The following is a 5791-nucleotide window of genomic DNA, read 5'->3' on the forward strand; positions in this document are numbered from 1 at the left end:
GCTAACCAAAGACAAAAGTAGCGTCGGTGGTTTGTTCCTCTGTCGACCTCTCTGCCTCCGGGTAGCGCGTTCAGTATTTATATGGCGTTCAAACTCGCAGAGCTCAGTACGTATGAGATGCATTGCATGATCCAACTCACCAGAGGCGTCAATTGGGTATGGCAAGCTATGGCAGCTGCCATACCTTGGCTACGGGGGGGAAATAAAAAAATGTACTGTAATCGTGCCTTTTGCTAAGGTATGGCAACATGACTGGTGTCTTGCACGCGCGAGGGCGTGCGTGCAAGACACCAGTCATGTTGCCATACCTTAGCTTTTTCTGAACTGACGCCGCTGGTGGAAAAAGTACTCAACTCAAGTAAAAGTACTTAAAGGAGTAGTTCACCCCCAAAATGATGTTTTCTCTCCTACTGATTGATTACTCATGCTATGGAGACTTGAGTTCAATGATATTTTTGAGTTTTTGTTGCATTCCTAAGACAATAATTACCCCCATTGATTCCAGATGGGGACCCAAATGTATTGGGTCCCCATCTGGAATCATTGTGCATAAATGTTCAAAATTATTTGAAAAATATTTTGAAAATATACCCAGCTTGTAAAAGTAACTAGTACAAAATTGTACTTAAGTAGGCCTACAGTTATAACACAAGTTGTATGTACTTAGTTTTTGAGCGGTGGTAGACCGCTCCATAGCATGGCCATGTGTGTATGGGTCTGTAGCCCTAGCCTAGCTGGAGCTAGACTTCATCCCCACACATGTTAAAACCTATGGTTAAAACATGGAGGGGATCTATACGCAGTTACTAGTTAGCTGCATTGTATATTAGTCTGGTAGGAAGATAGACCTCCCGCGCACCCGAAAGATATATTTTTCTAACCTACCTTTTTAGAATCCTTAAGGTGTCTAGTTAATGAATTTTGATGTTCCCAGATCCAATTATTGTCCCATATATGTTTTTTTAACCATATGTTGTGTCCGTCCTGGATTTTTGGCTGTGAAAACGAATAACTTTAAATCAACATAGCTCCTGAACCATACATCCGACAGAAACCATCCACCCCATTTTATGTTCGTCTTTGCAAGATGAATTGATTGATATAAAGGTTTGCCATGGTTCCATCATGTTCAGTGCATTAAAACCCAAATAAACACAAAGAATGTTAAAATTCGCCTAAACTGGATCACAACAACTCCTCCCCCATGCACCCTATTGATATATTTTTTCTAACATTTGCTTTTTTACAATCTTCAAGATGTGTAGTAAACAAATGTTGATGTTCCCCACTTCAAATATTGACACATGTATGTTTATTCTGGCATAGTGTTTGCTATAGTGAATCTTTGCAAATGCAACAAAGAGAATATAAAATCTACACAAGGTCTTAACTATACATTATTCTGAGACAAATGTCCAATTTGTCTGTTTCATTTTGGCATGAGGCATTGAGGGAGATGACTATAGTGGCATAATATGTACATTTATGGATCATCAATACTCAAATAAATGCTAAAATGCAGACAATTCAATAGGCAGATTTACATAAGGTCTTAACTATACATTTTTCTGAGACAAATGTCCAATTTTTCTGTTTCATTTTGGCATGAGGCATTCAGGGAGATGGCTAGTGACATAATATGTACATTTATGGATCATCAATACTCAAATAAATGCTAAAATGCAGACAATTCAATAGGCGGAATTGGGCCAGAGGACATTTACCAATACAAATGAAGTTTATGTTTATTTTATTTTTTTCAAATTGTTAATTTGAATGCTTTAGGTGCTTTATACACACATCCCATCCCCAATTCAAAATATAGTGCCAGGTTTTAATTTTGCTTACAGTCTTGTTGCGAGACCTGAAACACCCGTTGACCCCGGGCTACATCACTGATGATACGTCCCAGTTGCATCCTCGTGATGTTTTTTGGAGCGGTGAAAGCGCTCCCAATAGACAGGTATGTCCGTGGGTATGTATGTATGTGGCTGGCTGGCCGTGTCCGTAGCCTGGCAATACCTTGAGTGGCCACACACAACACACATGTTAAAGGAGGGGCGCTGTGCTGTACTGTTCTGACAGACAGGAACATATATTGAGAAGGGCACTATTGTGCAGACTAGACACACACACACACGGTATAGCTGCTCAGATTCACCGCTCCACTTCGAACCGAGGTTTGATTTTTTCTGTTACAGAGCCTTGGGGCCCCAGGCTGTCCTGCATAGACCACAGTAGTGCATCTGTTGACCACTGTACTACATCTATAGACACTACATTGGTCTACAGATGTATTCAAGTGGTTTACAGATGCACTCGAGTAGTCTACAGATGCACTAATGTGGTCTACAGATCACAATATTGGTCTGCAGATGTGCTAAAGTGATGTACAGATGAACTAGAGTCGTATACAGATGCACTACAGTGGACTGTAGTGCATCTGTTTTGACCACTGTACTACATCTATAGACACTACATTGGTCTACAGATGCATTTGAGTAGTCTACAGATGCACTAATGTGGTAAACACAACACAACAGTGGCCCACAGATGCACTAGAATGGTCTACAGATCACAACAGTGGTCTACAGGTGCACTACAGTGGTCTATAGATGTAGTACAGTGGTCTATAGATGTAGTACAGTGGTCAAAAGATGCACTACTGTGGTCTATGCAGGACAGCCTGGGGCCCCTCAGGCTCTGTAATAGCTTGCCCCTACACATCAGAGCTGCCCACTGAGACTGGCAGTCCATGATCTTCCTTTACTGATGCTAATGTTTTGCTTATGTTTATTTTGATATTCTATGCTATTTATATTGCATTGTTATGTCTTGTCTATTATTGTTTTTAACTGTACAGCACTTTGGGTGACCTGGTCAAGTTAAATGTGCTTTAGAAATGAACTTTTAATTGTGTTGAGGTGAGATGCAGTGCAGTGGTCTATATAGATAGATAGATAGATAGATAGATAGATAGATAGATAGATAGATACCTATTTTCCTCCACACACATCGACATTGCTACCCTTGCCTGGAATCGAACCTAGGACAACCAGGGGCTCTGGTTCCCCAGGCGGGCTCCCCAACTATTCAGCTATACTGCCCCTATAAAGACACTACAGTAGTTAATGTATGTGGTCTAAAACAGATAAACATTTTTACATATTTACATATTTTACTGGATTCAAAAAACAGCATGGTTCTTACCCAACACTGCATGTGATTGTCCTAAATTTGGCATGTCTGTACAGGGGAGGCTTTCACACATTTCCGTTCACATAAATCGAGGTGAAAGCTTGATTGTCCATTTGGAAATTGGTGGTGTCCGTTTATCCCTTGCCAAAAGGGACTTAAGACCTTGTGTAAATCCGCCTATTGAATTGTCTGCATTTTAGCATTTATTTGAGTATTGATGATCCATAAATGTACATATTATGTCACTAGCCATCTCCCTCAAGGCCTCATGCCAAAATGAAACTGACAAATTGGACATTTGTCTCAGAATAATGTATAGTTAAGACATTATGTAGATTTTTTCATTTGCAAAGATTCACTATAGCAAACACTATGCAAGAATAAACATACATGTGTCAATATTTGAAGTGGGGAACATCAACATTTGTTTACTACACATGTTGAAGATTGTAAAAATGCAAATGTTAGAAAAAATATATCAATAAGGTGCATGGGGGAGGAGTTGTTGTGATCCAGTTTAGGCGAATTTTAACTTTTTTTGTGTTTATTTGGGTTTTAATGCACTAAACATGATTGAACCATGGCAAATCTTTATATCAATCAATTCATCTTGCAAAGACGAACATAAAATGGGGTGGATGGTTTCTGTCGGATGTATGGTTCAGGAGCTATGTTCATTTAAAGCTATTAGTTTTCACAGCCAAAAATCCAGGACGGACACAACATATGGTTAAAAAAAACATATATGGGACAATAATTGGATCTGGGAACATCAAAATTCATTAACTAGACACCTTAAGGATTCTAAAAAGGTAGGTTAGAAAAATATATCTTTCGGGTGCGCGGGAGGCATATCTTCCTACCAGACTATATAGGCTGGCCCCAGGCTACTGTAGCCCATGTATCCGTGTATGTATGTATGTACCGGTATGTGTGTGGGTCTGTAGCCTGAGTACCACTGAGTGACCAAAGAGGGTTGTGTGAGTCTAGCCTGAGCATCAACTGCAATACACACACACACACACGCACGCACACACACACACACACACACACACACACACACACACACACACACACACACACACACACACACACACACAGTAGTGCTGTTGCGCAGCCTCCACGACCACCGCTCAGTTCACACGGGTGTGATTTTTACACCACTGCTGCTGTTTTCATCCCACTGCTTCTGGGTTCATCCCTCTCAGTCCATGGGACTGCCCTCAAGTTTTTGTATTGATATAGGCCTAAGTCATATTGGAATATGATCTGATCTTTTCATGTCTTATATGTATATATTCTTTCTTAAAATTCAAGTTACAACCAATAATAATATATATTTTTAGGCAAACTTCATTGTAAGATTCAAAATCAGAAACGTCATTCATTTGCTTCCAGATCAGCAAGGCCTACACGTCAAGAGAAGTGTATAAGCTATGCACAGCACATTATTGTTTTTGTAGGTATAGCTTTAATGACCAAACTTTCAGATTCAGGTCTGAGCTGAAGATACTTCTAGGATAGCATCTACTTTACACATTTAATCTTAACATACACAATTAAATGACAACCAGTCACTCAACACAAGCACGTATTTTTAAAAATGTTTTTATTTTTTCCAAAAGCATGTAAAAAATGAAAATTTAAAAACTATGGAAAGGAAATGCACAAACATGATTGCGTGTGTTTGTGTTGAAAGATAAAGGTTACATTTTAAAATGCTGTAAACCAACTGAGCTCAAATGAGGATGTGAGGAGGAGAGAGAGAAGGTTAGAAAGAAAACACAGCCCAAACGTTCTTTTTGCTATAAGGCCACCTCATTCCACAGATCAAGTTTATAAGTTTACGATATAGAATACTTTTTTTTTAAAGAATGCATACAGCTAAAATTTGTCAATGACAACAGTGACACCTGCATAAAAGACAAAAAATTAAGTCAAACACTGAGATTTAGCACAAAACTAAAATGAGTCACACAATAAGTCACAGAGCTATCATTCACCTGAGCCTCTCTTGGCACCAGTGTAGAAAAATGTACCTTCTTCACTCTGCAATTCACATTGTGCAGTTGTACCTTGGCGCACTGCTTTACAGAGAATGACAGAGACAATATGGATGTAGTGGAAGTATCTATTCTAGAGATCACATCCTTGGTTTCAAATCATGCAGGGACCCTTTTTTTTAAAATAAAAATAAATATAAAATATACACTCTGACCGTTGGAGTTATGTAATTATTGTGTGGATATTATTAAATATCATAACAATGAATGCTGGTTGTACGTATGAAGTATCAGGTTTAATATTGGAACTCTTAAAATATTTCCTTTATCAACTTTGAGTGTATAGATCCTTACAGGTCCATTTCCCAGAGTTTAACACAGAGTTGTTTCTGTGAAGTGGAGGTAAGGAAATTCTTTTTTGGAGGTCTGTGCATTTAACCAAACTATTGTTTGAAAAAGCATTAAGGTTTGCTATTATTTACTAAGGCTTCTCTTTTTTCCTTTCTTTTTAAACCAAAAAAGAAAAAGTGAATTTCTTTATTCCCATTATCCACAGCATGCTCAGATTCACAGTAAACCCTCAAGTCACA

This window comes from Nannobrachium achirus, assembly GCF_963921795.1.
Source record: "Nannobrachium achirus genome assembly, chromosome: 4".
Lineage (NCBI taxonomy): Eukaryota > Metazoa > Chordata > Actinopteri > Myctophiformes > Myctophidae > Nannobrachium > Nannobrachium achirus.